Below are 25,000 nucleotides of genomic sequence, written 5' to 3' on the forward strand. Positions count from 1 at the left end.
AAAAATACTGGTTGATGTGATACGGTGTACATTTCAAAACACTATATTGCCATCGATTCAAAATGGTAGAATTACTGTGTTGTATATGGCGCTTGTGTGTGTGTGTGTGTGTGTGTGTGTGTGTGTGTGTGTGTGTGTGTGTGTGTGTGTGTGTGTGTGTGTGTGTGTGTGTGTGTGTGTGTGTGTGTGTGTGCCGGATTTGTAAGAGACCGATACAAAATATTTATGAAATGTTTGTACAAATGGAGAAAGTAAATTAAGACTCACTTTTGATAAGAGGCGTCCAATGTTTCAGACCATAGGTCAGTCTTCAGGGACTGAAACAGATGTGGTTACAGTCCCTGAAGACTGATCTATGTTCTGAAATGTTGGATGATTTTTTATCAGCAGAGTCTTATTTTACAACCAACAGTTACTGTTGTTATTTTTATAAACTTTCTCCATTTGTAGATTTTGTGGACTCAGTAGTCATCTTTCATTTTATAGCTGTACCTGTTTGTACTGAATTGGATATTAAGTTGGTTTTTTTTTAAGTACTTATAACCTTTGTGTCTGCAGTGGTCAATATGTAATTCAGAATACATTATATACAAGATGTATTACTTATAATGAATAATTTGTGGCAGAATTACTTATTCCGGGATATTGTATCTTAATGTACATGTTACTTTAGAACATCTCTCCAAGTCTAAGTCTCTGTTACTGCATATAGCAATTTATTACTTTTAAAAAACAAATGCTAAACCTCATTCAATAATCAATAATTTTATTGCTGTAAGCATTTATAACTCTGAAATTGTGTTTCTTAATATTCATGTTATTTTACAGTGTGTGTGTGTGTGTGTGTGTGTGTGTGTTTGTGTGTGTGTGTGTGTGTGAATGAAATGTACCCACTGTGTTGTATTACTTGCTTGTAGTTGCATGTAATTAGCTTTATATATGTTGCTTTTTTATATCTTTGGTCCAGCCTTTGTCATGTGTATGTGGTAGACTTGGCTGTGGGCTGAGATAGTGTGTAGGGAAACTGACAAACCGGTGTATGCACAACTTATTTCCAAATGGCTGAATAAAGATGTGTTGTATTGTGTTTTGTAATTTACAAAATGTGTACTTGGTGTGCCCACAGGTGAACCTGCATATGAAAGGTACACTGATGACCCAGATTCCAACCCAGAATCTCAGCCACGCGCATGGGGAAAAAAACTTCTGACAGAGGCACAAGCCTGAAAGCCCGGCAGAAGCAAAAGAACTGTCAGACAGAGTTGAACAAGTCTACAGAGTCCACTGATTTGTCTTCACATGCTGAAGAACAGTTAGATGTCAGTGCTGATACAGCACATAACAATCACATCATTTTTCTCCACAAAGGACACACACACACACACACACACACACACACACACACACACACACATTGACAGATCTCACTTATACTTCTGTTGGCACACACACATAGATCTCACTTCAGGTATCATTGGATGTATGCAAGATGAAATGAACAGACTTTTGATGGAAAATGTCAGACTGAAAAATAACACAGAAAATTCCAAATATACAACAACAACAAAAACAAAACAAAAAAAAACCACAAAAAAACAACAACAACAACCCCTTTTGAGAAAGATGATGGAAATATTTTTTTTATTTGTATTTGTATTTCTTTTTATCACAACAGATTTCTCTGTGTGAAATTCGGGCTGCTCTCCCCAGGGAGAGCGCGTCGCTACACTACAGCGCCACCCATTTTTTTGTATTTTTTCCTGCGTGCAGTTTTGTTTGTTTTTCCTAATGAAGTGGATTTTTCTACAGAATTTTGCCAGGATCAACCCTTTTGTTGCCGTGGGTTCTTTTACGTGAGCTAAGTGCATGTTGCACACGGGACCTCGGTTTATCGTCTCATCCGAATGACTAGCGTCCAGACCACCACTCAAGGTCTAGTGGAGGGGGAGAAAATATCGGCGGCTGAGCCGTGATTCGAACCTGCGCACTCAGATTCTCTAGCTTCCTAGGCGGACGCGTTACCTCTAGGCCATCACTTGGGTGTTCAGGAATACAGCGACACCTTCCAGTGAGCTTTTCCCATAGTAAATGTTTTGTTTTTCTGGCTGCGCACAATATAGTCAATCCAAAACATAACAGCTGCTACATGTGTACATGTTTCACCAATACCAGCCATGACATGTACAGTGTGCTGACTTCACTGCACCGTCCTTTCTCATGATGATCCTGGACCTGGAAAGAGCCTTTTCATTCAGCCACTGGGAGTGTAGTGGAGAACCTGAAACATCAACATTTCAGTTGGTTTTATTTTTTATTTTTATTATTTTTTTTTTTAAGGGTGGGGGTGTGGGGTGTGTGGGTAAAATGCATGCTTATGTACATCATTTTTTTTTTTAGCATGTTGTGCAAGTGTATATATATACGTTATGCAGAGTTTGTGCGTGGATGCCTATGTATGACCAGTTTGTGTATGTGTGAGTGTGTGTGTGTGTGTGTGTGTGTGTGTGTGTGTGTGTGTGTTGAACTTGAATGGTTGAATGGTGATATTTTGTTTGGTCTGGTTTACTATGGCTCATTTAGAGTGGTTTTGTTTTTGTTGCATACGTTGTATGCCAGGGTTTTTATTTTAATGTCAGTTTAATTTCATATGATTTCTTTAAATATCCGAACAAGTGCATGTGTCTTCAGATTTAATTCATATTGTTCAGTGTTCTTGATACATTCAGTCTTCATAGATTAAGTGTTCATAGATATGTCAGTGTGAATTGTACTGTAACTTTATAGTTTTATGTGATCGCTTGATTATTTAAGCATTTACATATATTTTATTATTAAATATAGTTTATGTTTGCATTATGAGTATGAGCAACACAACCACATGTGAAAAAAAAATATAACAGATGCATTAATAAATATCCTTACTTTTACAGTCTGCATATGTCATTTATGACATATTCAGTTTTACTCTCTCTCTCTTTCTCTCTCTCAAAAAAAAAAAAAAAAAAAAAAAAAAAAGAAGAAAATTCTATTGCCTTCCGTCTTTCTGTCACAGTGAAATACTGACACAAGTGGTGAATTGTGCATATATAGCTTATGACATGTTCTGCTCTGTAGCTTCACAACATCCAGGTGTATTTAAAAAGTGTGGACTATAAATTATTTTAAATCTGCAGTTCTCCCTCATTCACACACACACACACACACACACACTATTTCTTCCAGCCAACATCAACCCTCCTTTTTGGGGTTTATATATATATATATATATATATATATATATATATATATATATATATATATATATATATATATAATCGTACTAGTAAATCATGCAGTTGACACCCTTTCCCTTCACACATATTTACATCCCTTTTCAAAAACTACCACTTGCATGCACTTCTCCCAAAAGCAAGACATCTAGAATGATTGTGATTCAATGCACGCTCACTGACCTAAAGTACAAGTGGAAAACTTAAGTACCTTCGGTAGACTCCAGTTAAGTGGGTTCAAGTCATGCAGTGTGTAAGATGATTTGCCAAGAACAAAATAATTATTGTACAGGTCCCCATACTAAGACGCTGGGGCTGAGATTTGACTGACTAAAATTCCTGTCTCCCTTCAGTCGATATTTCGTAGGGATCTATGACGCCAATCACCGACATTTTAGCATTGTACCGTTCCCTTGCTTCTTTCGGTAATATTTGAACATATCGAATGTTGTTTTGACGAAAAATTTGTCTTCCTCGCCATTATACAAAGTTTCAGTTTCAGTAACTCAAGGAGGCGTCACTGCGTTCGGACAAATCCATATACGCTACACCACATCTGCCAAGCAGATGCCTGACCAGCAGGGTAACCCAACGCGCTTAGTCAGGCCTTGAGAGAGAGAGAAAAAAAAGGGTGAATAAATAATAGATAAATACATAAAAAAAATTACTACTACCAGTACTAATAATATGTATAAGGCGCAAAAAACGTGATAAAGTTAACTATAAGCGTACATAAATAAATAAATAAATAAATAAATAATTATAATATAAAAAAGTAGTAGTAGTAATAGAATAATAATAATAATAATAATAATAATAATAAATAAATAAATAAGACAACAATGATGATAAATAAGCAAATAAATGTAAAACTTTATACAAAACAATCAGCAACACAGCGTTCGAACACAACACACACCCAGAGTCTGTTTCTTTTGACCCAAGATGGCGGAAGCGTCCGGTTGACGATGTGATGCGCGCGCAAGTTTTCGCAACCCATAGCGGTTTGACAGACTGTCGTTGTGTTGCTTTAATCTCGGTTTCGTGTGGGTGAACCGCTGTTTTCCTTCAGTGACTGTCTCGTTCGATTTCGAACTGTTTTTGACATCGAAGTGGCGGTGTCAGTGTCTACACACACGTGTTTTCCTTAATCTCCCACCGCTGATTGTTCCGGTATGCTTATCCACGGCGTAATCTCCTCAGCATCTTTCTTTCTCAGCTCCCAAAACTGCGGATCAACATTCTCTACGACGTGGTGTGTAATTGTTCTTTGATGTACTGATCCCACAAACACCCCAGCTAAATCAGTGAGGGGAAACACACACACACACACACACACACACACACACACACACGTCACGGTTGGGCGGGTAACATCTTGTTTTTGCAACACGTGCGGTGTTTGATAATAATCTTTTTTTTATGCAGGCCTTCCGTCAGGTCGACCGACAGAATGAATGGAGAGAGAGAGAGAGAGAGAGAGAGAGAGAGAGAGAGAGAGAGAGAGTGTACTAATAACTGATTACATCAAAACAGCATATGCATATATAAATAACGGAAAAAATGAATAATCATTTACTGCGCTGCAAAACGGAAAAAGTATGGCACAGACACACACACACACACACACACACACACACACACACACACACAGAGAGAGAGAGAGAGAGAGAGAGAGAGAGAGAGAGAGAGAGAGAGAGAGAGAGAGAGAGAATCAGTTTATATACTCAAACACACATTTTGTGAAAATGAGGCATACATTTTTCAAAAAAAAAAAAAAATCCCTTTACTTCGAAATAGAGTGTCTGATGATGATGATGATGATGATGATATATATATATATATATATATATATATATATATATTCTTATCTTTTCACTTCCGTGAATTTAGATATATGGAAACATTTCTTAGAGAGAGAGAGAGAGAGAAACAGCAACAAAGTGGCAGAGGAAGACAGAGGCAGAGAGACGCAGCGAGACAGAGACAGAAAGATATCCGTTTATGAAATGCAACAATGCCTACGTGTTGTGATGGAGTCGTTGAAGTTACTGGCACATTCTCCTTAAAATTATCGTGATGTACACAATGTCATGGAGTATTAATACTCAGGCGTTGCAGGAAAATCCGTTAGGCGTTGGGCTTGGAAATGAAAAAAAAAATGATCGTGGACATATACGCATGCGCGCCAACAAGCTCGTGCGCGTCCACAAACACCCCTCTCCCCCTCCCACACGCGCATGCACACACACACATGCACACACATGCCCCCCCCCCCCAACCCCCCCACGGCCTCCTACACACACCGCACGCGTACACGCACACAAACACACACATACATGCGCGTGAACTCTCTCTCTCTCTCTCTCTCTCACACACACACACACACACACACACACACACACACACACACACACACACACAGAGAGAGAGAGAGAGAGAGAGAGAGAGAGAGAGAGAGAGAGAGAGAGAGAGAGAGAGAGATCGCGTACTGTCGTGGGACAACCTCATTTACGTATTATGCATATGCGCGTTATATGCTGTATATATGTATGTACACACGTGTGCGTGGGTGTGCTTGTATCAAGTGGTGTCACTCTCCGCAGACACCCCTACTGCAGATTTGCCCTGGGTGGGACCACTGTCTCGCGGTGACTGCTTGTGTCTCTTTCACCGCTGACGACAGGAGTTCAAAGAGCAGGCACGGCGGTCGGCTAAACTTCTATCACAATCCATCATCTTATATGTACCGTGATGGAAGATTTCGATGGGAAGGCGGGAGGGGGGGGGGGGGGTGGGGGGGGCGGGGGGGAACGAGGGGATAGCGGTGGCGGGGGGTGGAAGGAGAGAACAATTGTGATGGGGGTCAGGGGTAGCCCCCCCCCCCCCCCCCTTTTTTTTTTCTTTTTGATTAGATCAGATGTTTTCATTTCGAATTTTCTTTCCTTTTTTTTCTTTTTTTTTTCTTCTCTCTTTCATTGTTTCTTTTCCTATCGCTTGTTTTCCTTGTGGTTTTTCTTTTCTTTTTCTTCTTGCCGTTTTCGTTCTCTCTCTCTCTCTCTCTCTCGGGGGCATGACGGGTAATGGCGGCCAGGCAGCAGCTCATGTTAGCAGGTGCAGAGAATTTTGCGCTTTGGAGTGTGGCGAAGGACTGTTCCAACCCAGAACTGTGTGCAACTGTTTTGCAAAAGAATAGTGCAAAGGTAATACAGAAAAAATGGTAGACCTGATGACTTGGAGGGCTGCTATCGGTTCTTTTTGTGGAAAAACGCAAGGTTTGCAAAATGTGTACCGTGTCTTTTCACAAGAACAACAGGTGAGCGATGACAGTGATACTCGGGCATGTATCTCGTCGACTGATGTTGTTGTCGCTTTCGCGTCTTGTTGCATCATCGTGGCACTGATCAACAGTATTTTATGCAATGTATGGTCAATGTTGTCTTTGGACGGTGCATGGTTAAGCAATGAAGGACATGCAAGAATAACTAGGTCATGTGCAGAAGATGTCCTGTGTGTCAATGGCAGTGGCAGTCATTGTCAGCTAGCAGTGCACGTGCCAGTGCTTGTTTCCGCCTTTTGCGTGGAGCACGCAGTGTTGTCGCTGCGCAGGCTGATTCTTAGTGGAGACATTGAGACAAACCCTGGCCCCAACACGAACGGACAACCCAATACAACTGAAGAGTGTGACAAGGTGACAGACACAGTGACAGTCCGTGACGACATTGTTAACAAACTGATGCAAGCCATGCAGCAACAATTCACTGAACAAACTCGAGTAATCAGAAACGACCTGACTGAAATCAAAGACGAACTGGGTCAAGTTAAACAACAATGCGAAGAAATTAATACACGATGTGACAGACTTGAGAATGAACACAGGCACCTTACGGAGACAGTGACTTGCATCACAACCGACATGCAACAACTGTTTGAAGAATCGAATGAAAAGAGAGAATTTCGACAACTCTCAGATACAGTTAACGAGATCAGACAAGAGATTGACCAACTCAAATCGGACACAGACAGACTGGAGGACTTCTCACGCAGGGATAATTTGAGGTTTTTTGGAATTCCCCAGTTAGAGTCCAAAGAAACTTTTGAAACATGTGCGAAAGCAGTCGTGGATACTCTCAACAACATTGACGGACACAAAACATGGACTGACGATGACATTATAAGAGCACATCGGACGGGATATGAACGACAAGGACAACCAAAGCCCATGATTGTTAAATTTAGCAAATGGAAAGACAGAATGTCATTACTGACCAACAGAGACAGGAGAGAAAGACTGCAGGGAAGGGGAGTGCGGATCGCCAACGACTTGACAAGGGCACAGGCCCAGATCGTTGCCAGTGCGAGAAGAGAGGGGAAAAGAGCCTTTTTCCAAAAGGGACAGTTGGTAATTGGTCCTAGACTTCTTGATACCCGAACGTACGCACAGGTTGCAGGGGGAGGGGGTGATCACATTGTAGGTGCCAGTTCCGACAAAGCACATCACGATCACTCCTCAGTGGTGATGAAGCAGGGGGTGTCTGGCTTGGTCAATCAACAGGAAAAGTCCCCTCACCCTGACAGTAGACAGAAGTTGACGGTGACAGACAACAATATAAAACAGTGCAAAACAGACAACACAGACAGGAATCTTTCTCCCCCCCCTCCCCACCCATTGACAAATCTGGTACCCAGTGTCAGAGTCAGGTCAGCAGTGCAGGTGGTGACGGGGGTTTCCCTCGGCACAGTGCAGTGACACAACGACGCGGGTCAGCGAGTGACAGCGGGGATTCCCCGTGTCGTGACGCGGCGGGTCAAAACCTGGCAGGGACACACGTGCAGCACGGGGCAGACAGACGGGGATGCACGCCTACCTTGGTCAACAGCAACGGAGATCTTCGGCTGGCACAGTGCGTGGCGGAGGGAGAGGGGGTGGCAGTGTCAGCGACAGGCACCTGCGTTCAAGCGGCTTTAAAAAGCCATAGGACAGGCCCGGCCATTCAATTCAGTGGAAATTTTTGTCTTATAATGTAGAAAATTTGTACAGCAAATTAAATGACATTTCTTTCTTGAATTATGTAAATAAATTTGATTTTGTTTGTTTAACAGAAACGTTCCTTGATGCATCCTTCGATTATAATGGAGTTTTTACAGATTATAAAAAATTTCATGCGCCAGCTAAAAAGATTTCATTTCACGGCAGAAATTCAGGAGGTGTTTTGTTGTTAGTAAGAAAGAGTATTGAAAAAAATGTTAAAGAAGTAAAGTTGTCTTGTGATAATACTATAGCAATAAGAATAGACAAAAATGTGTTTGGTTTTGATAAAGATGTTGTGTTAGTAGCTTGTTATGTTGTCCCAGAAGGAGGACCCATTTACAATGATAAATTAATCAAAGATGGTATTTTAATTTTGGAAGAAGCTTTACTGCATGAATTTGAAAATGAAGAAGTGTATATTATGATTACAGGGGATTTGAATGCCAGAACAGGACACCAGCAAGCGGAAAGTGAAGCGATGACTATTTGAGTAATATGGAGTATACTGACATAGATGAGGAAAGTGGTTCACGTTATTCAAAAGACAATATTGTTAATAATTTTGGTAAATCACTGCTGAACTTATGTTTCATGTTTGATTTGATTATTCTGAACGGCTTTTGTAGAAGTGATGAAGAGGGTGATTATACTTTTGTATCACCAAATGGTGCCAGTGTAATTGATTATTTTTTGGTTTCTGAAAATTTGCACTTGAACTTTGATTTACATGTTGGGGAAAAGGTGGACTCATGGCATCTACCAGTTGAGGTAACATGTGAAAAAAATGATCATTTAGGGAATAAAAATACTATATTACAGGTTGAAGAAAAAATTATCTGGTCTGATGAGAATGCAAATGTGTACAAGAATGAAGTAGAGAGTCAGGAGTTTTACGATAGTTTACAGAAAGCTTTTGAGTTATATGTAAATGTGGATGAAAGTTTAGACATGTTTGTTAGTGCTTTATACAGTGCGGCTGCTTGTATGGTAAGAAAAGATGGGAAAAGGAAAGAAGAAAAGTAATGACTGGTTCGATGAGGAATGTGAACGAAAGAAGCAAGAAGTTAAGAGATTACTTAAGAGTTTCCAGAGGTGTAAAACAAAAAAAGACAAAAAAGAAAAAAGAGAATTGTATGCTTTTGTGTCGAAAAGAATATGTTAGATTAAGAAAAATAAAGGAAAGAGAGTTTGTAGAAAATAGATTAAAAAAGCTCCAAGATTCAGTAAATGACTCCAAGGCATTTTGGGCAGTATTAAGATCTGTAAACAGAAAGACTTTTATATACAATGAAATATCTACTGAACAATGGCACAATCACTTCTTTAGTGTTTTCAACGAATCTATCAATAATATAGAGCAAGGAGATGATATACAGTTTGAGGATGAAGATAATTTTGAACCATTATTTAATGACCCAATATCTAAAGAGGAAGTTATTGCAGGTATTAACCATTTGAAAGCAGGAAAAAGTGCAGGACCAGATAAGATTGTCGGCGAAATGTTAAAACATGCAAATTCAACCATTATTGATTTCCTTGTTAAATTATTTAATCAACTCTTTGAAAATAGTACTTTCCCTTTAGAATGGGCAAAATCTATAATTATTCCAATTTACAAGAAAGGAGATGTCAACAAACCTGATAATTATCGTGGAGTAGCACTCACTAGCATTTTAAGTAAAGTCTATACTCACATACTAAACAAAAGATTAGCAAAATGGTCTGAAAAAGAAGAAAAGATAATTGAAGAACAAGCAGGGTTTAGAGCTAGGTATAGTACCATAGATCATATATTTACATTGTATTCCCTTGTACAAAAATACTTGCTCAATAATACAAAACTTTATGTTGCCTTTGTGGACTTCAGGAAGGCTTTTGATTCTGTGAACCGTAATATTCTATGGCATGTTTTGCGTGAAAGTGGTGTGAACGGAAAATTGTATATGGTTCTCAAGGGTGTTTATAAATCAGTGCTTGCATGTGTGCGTGCGAATGGTGCATATTCAGAATACTTTGATTGTCCAAACGGAGTTAAGCAAGGCTGTCTTTTAAGCCCACAAATGTTCTCTTTCTTTATCAATGAACTAGCAGTGGAACTCTCAAGAAAAGGAAGACACGGAATACAGATGATTCCCGGAGCAGTTGAGATATTTTTACTAATGTTTGCAGATGATGTTATTCTTTTTTCCGGAACCGTTATAGGCTTGCAAAACCAGTTAGATACATTAAAAGAAGAAGCAGATCGTTTAGGCTTAACAGTTAACTTAGATAAAACTAACATAATAGTATTTAGAATGGTGGACATTTGTCAGTGCGTGAAAAATGGTTGTATGGAAATGTAAACATTAAAGTAACAAATTCATACAAGTATTTAGGAATGGTATTTTCAACAAAATTAAGCCTGAACTATGCGTGGGACGAATCATACAGAAAGGGGAAAAAGGGTGTTATTGAAATCTTGAAATCATTAAAAAAAAAAAAAAGCTTAACTCGATTGATTGTTGTATTTTTTGGAAAATGTTTGACACACAGATAGAACCTATACTTACATATGCAGCTGAAGTTTGGGGACTAAAAGTAAATTCACAAATGGAGAAAGTGCATACATGTGCAATAAAACGTTTCCTTAATGTACCTATTCATTCATCCAACACAATGTTATATGGTGAAACAGGCAGATACCCTTTGTACATAAAAACATTTGTGAAATGCATTAAATATTGGCTTAAATTACTGAAGCTTCCACAATCACGTTTATGTAGACAGGCTTACGATATGATGCTATTACAATTGGAATTAGATAAAGAAAACTGGGCTTTTAGTGTTAAAAAGGTTTTATGTGAACATGGTTTTGGAATTGTGTGGATTTGTCAGGATGTAGGAAATGAACAGCAATTTATAGCAGAATTTAAAGACAGGCTAATTTGTTCTTTTAAACAGAACTGGCACTCAGATATGGAAAGTAATGACAAATATAGTTGGTTTTTCACATTTAAAAGCATATTTCAGATGGAAAAATATCTCACAGTTATAACAAATAAATGGCACAGACTAAATTTGGCAAAATTTCGCCTGAGAACGTGTGGTTTCAAAGCAAACAAAAGATGGTTTCAAGCAGACACATCCACAGAATCGCCATGCCCTTTGTGTGCATTCAGAGTTGATGATGAAATACATTTCCTGTTTCAGTGTAAGTCATATGATGAACTGAGAAAAAAATGTGCATTCTTTGAGTTAGATATTGCTAAAAGACATGATCTCGTTGCTGCTTTATCGTCTGATGATGAAGTTATAATACAGTCGATAGCGAAATTTATTGCAGAAGCATACACATTAAGACATAACCTTATTAACTTTAACAATAACGGTAATAACGAGGAAAATAATCATGTGTAGTATCTAGTCTTGTGTGTGTTCTGATGATAAGTAAATATCGATAAATTACATAACAACACAACAGAATGGGTGGCTGAGTTTGGTTATATTATTCCTTTTTTCTTTTTATTTTCTAAGTGTTTATTTCATTTGTTTAAATTTGAGGAACTTGGAAAAAGAATGTGAGAGGGTATGTGAGAGGTACTACTGGATAGAGCAGAATGTGTTCTTCTATTCTTGTGTTAAACAAAAATAACCTGTCCCCCCCTTGTCAATAGACCCTTGCAGGTAATGACAATAAAGTGTCAAAGTGTCTCTCTCTCTCTCTCTCTCTCTTAGTCCCCCCCCCCTTGCCCACCCCTCCCCTCCACCTCAACCGCCACCCTTTTCTTCGAATATACAGAAATGTCGATTTCTAATTAATAATAACAATCATCATTATGATAGAAATGATAACAATCCAAATAACAACAACAGCAACAACAACAACAATAATAATATTAATAGCATTTATTTTCAGTCTAATATCATCATCTTAGATGAACAGACTATAAATAAATAAACGAACGAATCTCTTTCGTTTATTTCATTTTTCTTTCGGTATTTTTTCTTTTCTTTTTGATTTCAGCAGTTTCCCGCCATTCTTCCGTGTTTGTATATATATATATATATATATATATATATATATGTATGTATGTATGTATTCTGTCTTTCATGTTTTCTCTTTCTTTCTTTCTGTCTTTCTCTCATGAGCCATCATGTTACATTGGAGATGAAGAGAACCCGGACTGGAGGTGTCTTTCTTTCTTTCTTTCTCTCTCTATATCAGCGTCAAGCGTAATCTAACTTTCCAGCTATTTTTCTACATTATTTTTTTGATTGAAAAATTATTGCTTTATGACATTCTTAAACTTTAAATGTGATATTACAGCACAATCCGTTTTGATCATTCACAATGCTGAGATAGCCATCGTCTTCAGCTGTGTCTTACAACAAGTTGACGCTCACGAATGATTAATGACTGTTGCCACGAGATGGTTTGATACTCCTACGTTTCACGTGTTGTTGTTGTTGTTCTTGTTATTGGGTGTCGCTGATCTGAATACGCTCACGCACGTGCTGCATGATCATAATTATGCATGAAGAAGGATCTTAAATCTTTTGTTTGTTTGGATATTTCGATTATTGTCATTAAAAGGCGTCGTCTTTGTCGTCGTCGTCGACGTAGTCGTCGTATTAGTAGTAGTAGTAGTAGGAGGAGGAAGAGGAGTGATTTTTAAAAAATAAAAATAATTATTATTATCATAATCATCATCATCATTGTAATTATCATTATTATTAGCCGTGTGGTTAAAACGTTGGACTTTCAATATGAGTGTCATGGGTTCGAATCTCGATATCGGCGCCTGGTGAGTAAAGGGTGGAGATTTTTTTCCGATCTCTCAGGTCAACATATGATCAGACCTGCTAGTGCCTGAACCCTCTTGGCGTGTATACGGAAGCAGTAGATGCACGTTAAGGATCCTGAAATCCATTCAGTGTTCGATAATTTATGAAAACAACAACATCCCCAGCATGCACCCCCCCCCCCCCGAAAACAGAATGTGGCTGCCTACATGGCGCGGCAAATAAACAGAAATGGTCTTACACGTAAATTGTCATATGTCTGTATGAGTATATGCGTGCGTGATTGAAACCTGATTGAATGACACAGGAAACGAACGATGAGCGCTCAATGGCAGCTGTCAGTCGGCTCTACCCAGGTTGTGTTTGTAAAGCGCTGAGAGCTTGATCTTCAACCGAGGATAGGCGGTATGTAAGTATCCATATCATCGTCACCACACCACCACCACCACCACCACCACCACCACCACCACCACCATCATCATCAGCATCATCACCATCGTATTCCAGAATATAAGGTAGAAAGTTAAGTCAGTTATCAATAAATTATTGAGCAAGTAGATAAATAAATTCAGTTAATCTAGTTTGGGAGAGAATGGGTAGCCTAAATCAATTGTTAGTCATTTGCTTCGTTGACCGAATGAGTGTGTGAGTGTGTGATTGATGGTCGTTCTTCGGATTCGAAGATGACCATGGCTTCAAGAATCACATGGAAAATCGGTGGCTGTGGGTCCGGGGGTGACTGATGAGGCCAATCCGGGCCCTGAAGGCTCGCCTACATGTGGGACACAAGTGAGTGGGTGCTGTCATGGCAGTGAATGCTGCTCGGGCCTTGCGCACAGCACGCTTTCGTTGCGCCTCGGTGATGCGCCTGGCTTCAGCTGCACGGGCTTCTGTGGTGATTATGATGCGCCAAGCTGGACGGTCCAGAGCAAGCGTCTCCCACGTGATGATGTCGACACCCGGGTCTTTGAAGGACGCTTTGAGGCAGTCTTTGTAGTGTTTCTTCTGCCCTCCAACTGAACGCTTGCCACGACAAAGTTCTCCTTTCAGCAGCTGCATATGCAGTCGACTGTCTGGTTTTCTGACCATATATGACCAGCCCACCTAGCTTGGGCTTTCTGCAGGAGGGTGTAGACGCTGTACTGACCAGCTTGTTCTGGGACTTCCGTGTCTGAGACCTTGTCTTGCCACCTGATGTGGCGGAGTCTGCGGAGACAGCTCATGTGGAAGTGATTGAGCAGTTTAGCATGTCTGCTCTTAGACAGTCCAGGTCTCGCTGGCGTAAAGGATAGTGGTAAGGTCCACTGCACAGTAGACCTTCAGCTTGGTGGTAGCGCTGAGTCCTCTCCGCTCGCAGACGTTCTCACGGAGTCTCCCAAAGTCGGTGCTGGCTTTGGCGATCCTATTGTTGACCTCAGCGTCTATTTTCAGTGCGCCAGAGAGCGTGCTGCCCAGGTAGGTGAAGTTGTCGACTGCCTGGAGGTTCTGCCCCTTCACTGTGATGCGGGGCTCCTGGTATGGCTTTCCTGGGGCAGGCTGGTACACAACTTCGGTCTTTTTGGTGATCTCTCTCTCTCTCTCTCTCTCTCACACACACACACACACACACACACACACACACACACACACACACTTCTGACCAACACTCTTATCCTTAACAGGAAAGCCACCACCACCACCACCACCACACCCATGGGTGGTAAAACGCAGCGCAAGCAGACGTCACAAGAAGCCACTCCCGCAGCCCTCCAACAACCACTCTCCCCACCCAACCCCTCTCTCCTCCACCCCTCCCTCTCTCCCTACTCCAGCCGCCCCAAATCTTCTTTCCGGCTCTGCACGCGCACACATCAAAAGCGCGCGCGACACAGGAGAGCTCCGTGCAGGGGAGATAACTAGGGTGGATGGGGAACGATGGTAACCTTTTCACGTAAGGACAGGAGGCTGTTTAGAGGTCCCCCTGGGGCGTCTTCACTTTGAAGAAAACACATTGAAAGGTATAAGATAGAAGGGGGGAGAGAGAGAGAGAGAGGGGGGGGGGGGAGGGGGGAAGAAAAAAAAGAAAGAAAAGAAAAGAAAATAGGAAGAAAGAAGATGGTCAACACATTGCCTGTGATATTTTTTTCTTGTCACTATTTTTCTCTTGCTGAACGTAGTTTTAACGGCCCTTATTCTCTGTCCCGGTGTATCTGTCCCTCTCTCTCTCTCTGTGTGTGTGTGTGTGTGTGTGTGTGTGTGTGTGTGTGTGTGTCTGTCTGTCTGTCTGTTTCACTCCTATTTCACCACGTCTAAAAGAAAGTAATGCATATATATATATATATATATATATATATACGTATATAGATAGATAGATAGCTTGGAGGAAATAACATTACTTCACAATAACTTTCAATATGTTTGAATTTTATTTACTTCTTTTTTCTGCGTTCGTGGGCCCCAATTGTATCTATGAGTGGGCTTTAACGTGTATCACCGTTTTTTGGTTGAAACAGTGTTTTATTTGAAAATGGCCTGATATAGTCACAGTGAATTCGATAGGGCAACAAAACAGTCTCATGTTAAGTCTTGCCAGGGATATTCATACAGACTATGTTCGTGTTTCCCAATCCCATCGAACACTGACATGACTTACTGGATAGTTAACGTGCGCAGTTGATTTTCTGCATGTGTATATGTTACAGAAAGGTTGTGAAACCAATAATTTCGTGAAATCCCGGAAAGTTTTTGTTATCTCGTTAAATCACTGTGGCCGCCGGATATTTCATGTATCACAAAAATTCTTAGCGATTTCATGAAATCTTGTCACTCATTTCCCATTGATTAGCTAGCCGGTTTCATGTGTGTAAATATTCATAACTGCCTGCGGTGTGTGTGTGTGTGTGTGTGTGTGTGTGTGTGTGGTGGAGTGTATAAATCCTTTCAGCGTTTTGACAAAGGGAGTTGTGCGTCGCTTTTCTTTGAAAGGAGCTCTTATCACAGTGGCAATCAATGAAACATAACAGATACAGCTTGATGATGGTTTATCAAGGCCACCACCAGCCCTGGACATTGAAATGTGCTGCAAAGTTGCATACTAAGCCCATGGACATCTTTCTTCTCCTTGGCGCCCCTGTCATCCTTCAAAGTGACAAAGGGATCTACATTTACCACCACTGTTACTACTCCTCCACTAAAAAAAAAGTCACCTGTGCTGGTCAGGCAACCAGGCTAATGTCGGAACGACGAGCTAGCCCTTCAAAGAGAACGCTGGCCATTAACTCTCTCCATACGAATGGCGAAAGAGATGACGTTAACAGCGTTTCACCCCAGTTATCATCATCAAAATATTGCAAGCGGAAGGCTCTTATACTGAAGAGGTGAATGTTGACAAAGAATACCACAGTTCTGACGACGGAAGCTAAAGGTTGGGTCATTCAGACACCCACTGGACATCCGAGGGGTCTGTGTAGAGGAGAAGAGAGGACTGGCCGTACTGAGTGAGTTAAGGAGAAGCGTCAGCGAAGGAAGCAGCTAGGGCTCAACTTCTGGAGACGTTTTCCCTTGCAACACCTGTGGGAAGTGCTGCGCATCCAGAATTGGCCTCTTCTCCCAGATGAGGACACACACCGACAGATAAGCCTGCCTGCCTACTCATCCGTCGGTCCGACGGGAGACTCCATCATCACCTGCTACAGAGCTAGAGGGGGCGGCATGACCAAAACATCAATCCGGTCCACGGAAAGGCTCGTCATCCACAAAGCCAAGGTTCAATGGGGACATCAAAGTCATGTTGGTGGCATGGTTGGCATACAATATTGCTCAAGACTGGGCAACTGGCGGTAAGTTTGTGCACTAAAAAAAAAGATAAATAAAAAAAGAAAATAAATAAATGAATACATGAAATAAATAAACAAATACATGAATGAATGAATGAATAAATAAATAAATAAATAAATAAATAAATAAATGAACAAATAAATAAAAAAGGCGTACCACTCTTTTATCAAGTATTCTCCTTACGCTTCAAAGTTTTGGGTGTGAGGCCCGTGTTGCCTTGCCTCTTCATCTCTGCCACCATCACAGAATTGATTTCTAGAATAGAAACCGAATGTGATCTCATTTCTCTGAATTCAAATTCACTTTTGCCAGCTGTTACAAGCCTTGTTCTGCCACACGAAAGAGTAGACAGACCGCACACATTACAAAGTGTCGCACTCGCACCTATTTTCGACAGGTATCTCAAGCAGAAAAGATGTCGCAAAACGAGGCAGGGTCGACTTACAAGCTGCCGCACCTGGGGACAATCTTCTTCTTCTTCTTTCCGTTACACGACCAACATCGACTTGCCGATGACTCTGTCGTGGTTCATGCATGCTGGGTATTTTCGTGTCTCCATAACCCACCGAACACTGACATGGATTACAGGATCTTTAACGTGCGTATTTGATTTTCTGCGTGCGTATACACACGAAGGGGGATCAGGCACTAGCAGGTCTGCACATATGTTGACCTGAGAGATCGGAAAAATCTCCACCCTTTACCCACCAGGCGCTGTTACCGAGATTCGATCCCGGGACCCTCAGATTGAAAGTCCAACGCTTTAACCACTCGGCTATTGCGCCCGTCGTTGCTGTTCCGATTCCATGAGTGGATCGTGGTAGAGGTGATCCCTGAAATATTGTAGGTATTGTTCTTAGTAGGACACTGAACAGTACATAACTGCTCTTAAAGCAGTGTTTTTCGTGATGACTTCTTTTTTCTTTCTTTTTTTTTCTCCAGAAATCAGTTTGACCTCTGTCCGCAGAAATTACTTGGTGAAGAAGACGTAACCTAGAATCAGCATGTCTCTCTACAGTCAGCAGTCAGTACGGCCAGTCCTCTCTTCTCCTCTGCGACCCCTCGGATGTCCAGTGGGTGTCTGAATGACCCAAACTTTAGCTTCCGTTGTGGTATTCTTTGTCAACATTCACCTCTTCAGTATAAGAGCGTTCCGCTTGCAATATTTCGATGATGGTAATTGGGATGATACGCTGTTAACGTCGTCTCTTTTGCCGTTCGTATGGAGAGAGTTTAATACAGCTAGATACTGAAGGACCAGTTTTTTTTAGTGTTTTTTTTTTAGATGCTGCTGTAACGGGAGCACAAAGTGCCGAACAAGGAGGTGCAGATGCTTTCATGCAAAGCTGTCCTGTAATTCTTGCTGCCACAGAATCCTCAGTTGCCTCAGATAATGAATTTTATCCTTTGGTGTTAATCCGATGTAATTAATTTGATGTCATTTTATTTAGATGAAAGATGAACGTATTCTATTTGTAATTTCATCATTGTGTCCTTTTGTTTAGCATATTAAATGGAATTTAAATAGTTGTTAACATATTGTTTGTGCTTTGTAAGAATTTTGCACGTGCATGTGAGGATCAGTTATTTCGTGAAATAACTGATGTGTGCTTGAACAGATTTCATGAAATCACCAAGAAAGAATTTACAGTGATTTCATAAAATCTCTGAAGGCCATATATAGTGGTTACATAACTAAATTTTCAGGGATTTCACGAAATCATTGGTTTTACAATCTTAGTCTAACATAAACACAGAAACGGGCGCAATAGCCGAGTGGTTAAAGCAATGGACTTTTAATCTGAGGGTCTCGGGTTCGAATCTCGGTAACGGCGCCTGGTGTGTAAAGAGTGGAGTTGTTGTTTTTTCCGATCTCCCAGGTCAACATATGTGCAGACCTGCTAGTGCCTGAAAACCCCTTAGTATATATACGCAAGCAGAAGATCAAATACACACGGTGGGTTATACTATAGAAAAAAGAACATACCCAGCATGCACACCCCCGTAAACGGAGTATGGCTGCCAAATTGGCGGGGCAAAAACAGTCATACACGTAAAAGCCCACTCGTGTACATACGAGTGAACGTGGGCGTTGCAGCCCACGAACGAAGAAGAAGAAGAAGAAGAAGAAGATATACACAGGAAGAGGATACAGGTGCTAACAGATCGGCTCACTTGTTGACTTTGAAGAACGGGGAAAAAAATACCACTTCTCACACACCAGGCGCACATACCAGGATCGAACCCAGGACTCTAAGATTGAACGCTAAATGACTCTAACGTTAAACTCCGTTGTTGCGCCCGTCATGCTTTGTTTGCTGGGTTCCTTGGTCATATTTGGAATAGTTTTTTTTTTCTCTCGTTTTTTTTTTTTCCATTAAAAAATACTTCCCAGAGTGTCGTGAGGAACACAGCATGTAACGCCCAAATTTCTTTATTTTCTCATTTACTGCTTATTACAAAAAGCGTACTTTGCGGGAGTTAAAATCTATTTTTTAGTTTGATAATGATGAAGATAATGTCGATATATCAAATACTGTTGTTGTTGGGTTTGAACAAGTTTGCATGAACAAAGAAAGAACTAAAAAATCTCTGTCTCACCCATCCTCCCCCCCCCCCCCCCCCCCCTCAACCCCCCCTCCCGCCCGCGACCCCCGTGAATTCCCAAGATTAGACAGACAGTCAAACAGACACACAAACAGACAGACAGACAGACAGATAATCACACCAGGAAAGTATGATGAATCCATCCTTCTTCCTCCACGTTCTCCTTCCCCTCCATCTGCTCCTTTGTTAAGACTGGAAACGAAATTGAAGTCGGGCGTTTAAAAAGGAGAGAGAGAAGAGAAGGGGGAGGTGGATGAGGCGGGGTGGGGTGGAAGAAGGATCAGTCTCTCAAGTTTTGAGAGAAAAATCATACACACACACACACACACACACACACACACACACACACACACACACACACACACACACACACACACACCTTTTTTTCCCCTTCTTCTTCTTCGTCATTATTATCATCTTTTTTTTTCTTTCTTTCTTAAATCCTCAGAATTATTTTGTCCTGGGACTGCGTTATCTTGGTGAAGTGGGGATCAGGCGGAAAATGGAACCAACAGCATGTCCCTGTGGTTTTGCCTTCGACAACGTAGCACAGGCCACTGACAGGGATGTTTTTTTTGGTGTCTTTATTTGTTCATTTATTTATCTGTTTATTTATCTGTTCATTCATTCGTTTAATCAGACAGTCAGTCAATCATTCATTTAATTAGTCAGTCAGTCAAACAGCCATTTATTCAGTCATTCACTCATCTACTGATCTATTTGTTGATTCATGTATGTGTTTATTTGGTTATTTCTCAAATTAACTTAAGTAATTGGCTATTTATGATTCGTTTAATTACTCATTTGTTTATTTGTCTATACGCTCTCCAAGTGGGGGAAGCAACCCAAATGTTTACACAGATACCTCTGTGACGATAAAGTAGTGCATAATAAATCATGGGATAAAAATAACTCAAAATGCATTGTTATGGGATTATGACGCAGGGAACAAATATTGCGGTAATATTCACAGGACGCTCAAATATGTCGTTTTGTCTGTCTGTCTGTCTGTCTGTGTTTGTCTGTCTGTCTCGTCTCAGTATTTCTATCTCATACACACACACACACACACACACACACACACACACACACACACACACACACACACACACACACACACACACAGACACACACACACATACACACACACAGACAGACACACACACACACACAGACACACACACACACAGACACACACACGCCACACACAGACACACACGAGACACACACACACACACACACACACACGCACACACACACATACACACACACGCACACACGCAGAACACACACACACACAGACACACACACGCACACACACACACACACAGACACACACACGCATACATACACACACACACACACACACACACACACACACACTGACTCACACACACACTACACACACACACACACACACACACACACACACACACACACACACTGACTCACACACACACACACATCCGCCAATGATATAACACATACCATCTGAGCTGTCTGGGAACCCTAAGCCTGAAACATATTTTTTCGCCGAGAACAGAAAGAGACCTGTTATTGAAACGAGAAGAGAGAGAGAGAGAGAGAGAGAGAGAGAGAGAGAGAGAGAGAGAGAGAGAGAGAGAGAGAGAGAGAGAAAATAACGAAAGAGGGGAAAATATAGGGAGATGTGAAAGAATGGGGAGAGGGACGAAGACAAAAAGTGAAGTGGAGAGCTGGGAGATGTGTGTGTGTGGGGGGGGGGGGGGGGGGGGGCGGGGGGAGGGGCGAGGGGGGACTGGAGAGGGGGGGGTTGAAGAGACGAGGAGAGGGGAGAAGGGGACTAAACGAAGATCTGCTATGTGATGTTAGGAGGTGAGAAGAGAGAGAGAGAGAGAGAGAGGGAGGGATGGGAGAGAGAGAAGAAGAAGAAGAAGAAGAGAGACACAGAGACAGAGACAGAGAGAGAGATGTGGAGGGGTGGAGGATGAAAGCAAGTTCTCACAGCACCTCTCGATCCCCTCAGCCCTGTGTTGCCCCTCCCCCTCTGGAACCAGCAGCCCAGGCACTGGAAACATTTGGCACCAAGGCCTGCGTGTGTGTGTGTGTATGTGTGTGTGTGTGTGTGTGTGTGTGTGTGTTTGCGTGTGTGTGTGTGTGTGTGTGTGTGTGTGTGTGTGTGTGTGAGCGAGAGAGAGAGAGAGAGAGAGAGAGAGAGAGAGGGAGAGATACAGAGAGAGACAGCGAGAGAGAGAGAGACAGAGAGAGAGAGAGAAGATGGAAAAATCTCAAACACAAGCACACACACACACACACACACACACACACAGAGACTGACACACACGCACACACACACACACACACACACACACACACACTCACACAGAGGCACACATACACACACACGCACACACACACACACACACACACACACACCTTCCTGTGAGAGAGACAGACAGAGACAGACAAAAAGAAAGAGAGAGAGAGAGAGAGGAAAAAAAAAACAAAGTAAGAAAAAAAGAAAAAGAAAAAAAAAACACACTTCTCACCCCCCCACACACCTCCACCTCAGCACCACCTTCCACACCCACCCATGACGTCCCCCGTCCGCCCTTCACCACCCCCCCCCACACACACACACACCCCCCAGTCCCCCAAACCCTACCACACCAAACTGTACACTGACACCGTAGGCTGGTAAGAGAAACGAAAACTTGCTCTGCCGGCTCGTAAAAGCGACTTCAAACGGAGGCGGTGAGAGGGGTAATAGAGGCGTCTGATTGAAGACTGTCAGCCTCTCTGGGTCTGCGCTCAAGTCATTGGCTCCTCAATTCTGACAGCTCTTTGAAGAGTGCCAGTTTGGAGAAGCGCGCTTCGCTCTGCTATTTATGACTTCGTTGACGATCTCTGACAGATGCCGTATCGGAGGCAAGGATGGAAGGATGGAAGGTAAAAAAAAAAATAAAAAAAAAAAAAGGAAGGAAGGAAGGAAGGAAGAAAGGAAAGAAGGAAGGGGGGGTAAAAAAAAAAAAAGGAATGGAGGAAGGACTGAAGGAAGGAGTGAAGGAGAGAGGAGGGTGAGAAAAAAAAAAGCAGAATGAAGAACGAGTGAGGAGGAAAGGAAGGAAGGAGTAAGTAAAAAAAATAAAGAAAGAAAGAAATAAAAGCGTGAAGGAAGGAAGCAAGGATAGAAAGAAGGAATAAAATTGACGACGAGAACTGGGAAAGAACGAAGGACGTGTGTCGTTTTGAAGTTTAGGAGGGGTGTGTGTGTGTGTGTGTGTGTGTGTGTGTGTGTGTGTGTGTTGTCGGTATCAGTCAATGGTTTTTAATGTGGGTTTCTCGGGGGGCTTGGAGTGAGTGAGGTGGAGTCCGGGAATGATACTTTTTCGCTGCTCATCCCGTATCTCCGCCCCCTCCCCTTCCCCCCCCCCCCACCCCCCCACACACACACACTCACACACACACACACACACACACACACACACACACACACACACACACACACTGATATACAAACAGTCAAACTCATTTTTTTGTCTGCAGCGGTCTCAGAATTTGCGGCCCACAAGATTCCAGTAGTGGCAGGTCACCATGAAGCCTCATTGCAGAGAAGACCTTGCAAGTCTTTGCGCTTCATTACACAATAACTGTATCCAGGCGACGGGCGCAATAGCCGAATGGTTAAAGCGTTGGACTTTCAATCTGAGGGTCCCGGGTGCGAATCACGGTGACGGCGCCTGGTGGGTAAAGGGTGGTGATTTTTACGATCTCCCAGGTCAACGTATGTGCAGACCTGCTAGTGCATGAACCCCCTTCGTGTGTATACGCAAGCAGAAGATCAAATACCCACGTTAAAGATCCCGTAATCCATGTCGGTGTTCGGTGGGTGATGGAAACAAGAACATACCCAGCATGCACACCCCCGAAAGCGGAGTATGGTTGCCTACATGGCGGGGTAAAAACGGTCATGCACGTAAAAGCCCACTCGCGTATATGCGAGTGAACGTGGGAGTTGCAGCCCACGAACGCAGAAGTAGAAGGAGAAGTATCCAGGCGTCAACCTGGTCCGAGAAATACAGACACCTGCAGTGTTGATTAACGAAGGTGAAAAACATACCAAAACAAGAGAGGCAAGGCCTTCAAGACTCACTTGTGATACACTTTAAAAAAATCCAAGCTTTATATGTATTGAGTATAATTTCAAAATGTAATGTTTAAGATGAGAAAGATCAGTTTAAAGCAAATTAACTCCCCTAGCATTAATTACAGAGTAATTTCCCTTTCTTACTGTCTGCAGCGAAACGTTTGCAAAATAAATAAAACTTCCATGCTTAGCAAAAGAAGTTCCTGTTTAAACAAAAAAATGATAATAATGACTGCTCTTGTTGTTGGGTCAGAATATCAGATCAAAGTGCCAAGTTTAGAGAATACAAAAAATATAAATATAACAGTAAATGCAGTTTGTATATAATTAGGCTTCATTTTTTTCTTTTTTTGTGCCCATCCCAGAGGTGCAATATTGTTTCAAACAAGATGACTGGAAAGAACTGAATTTTTCCTATTTTTATGCCTAATTTGGTGTCAACTGACAAAGTATTTGCAGAGAAAATGTCAATGTTAAAGTTTACCACGGACACACAGACACACACACACACACACACACACACACACACACACACACACACACACAGACAACCGAACACCGGGTTAAAACATAGACTCACTTTGTTTACACAAGTGAGTCACGCATCCGTGGATGACACTCACGCGCGCTATTTCAGACTTCCCATCTGAGTACATGGCACACGCGCGCGCACAGACACAGACGCACGCAACACACACACACACACACACACACACACACACACACACATCTCCACAGGCAGAAAAGGACTACAGTTTAATTTGCTCTGATAAGGTTCGAACTTGCGTCCTCCCGATTGTCAGATCGCGACGTTAATCACTAAACCACGGCGGTTGGTGTGCAACAAAGTAATGATGATGATGAAAATAATGATGGTGTTGTTGTTGTTGTTGGCGGCGGCGGCGGTGGTGGTGTTGGTGGTGGTGGTGGTGTGTGTGTGTGTGTGTGTGTGGGTGGGTGTTGGCGGTTGTGTGGCTTTGGTTCCACATTATCGTATGAAGCATTTGATTTACGTTGACATCCAGAACGAAAATTCCCAATTTTCTTCGGATGCGCTCACCAGAAGAGTTGTACAAGGTGAATTTAAAAGTTGTAATAACAATGATAATAAGAACACCACCACCACCACCAACAGCAACATTAACAATAATGACACCACTACCACCACCACCAACAACAACAACAAACAACAATAACAACAATGACAACACCACCACCAACACCAACACCAACAATAACAACAATGACACCATCACCACCACCATGACGAATACGACTTCGACGACCACCACCACCACCAACAAAAACAACAATACTACTACTACTACTACTACTACTACTGATAATAATAATAATTATGAAAATGAG

This window comes from Babylonia areolata, chromosome 19 (assembly GCF_041734735.1).
Source record: "Babylonia areolata isolate BAREFJ2019XMU chromosome 19, ASM4173473v1, whole genome shotgun sequence".
NCBI lineage: Eukaryota > Metazoa > Mollusca > Gastropoda > Neogastropoda > Buccinidae > Babylonia > Babylonia areolata.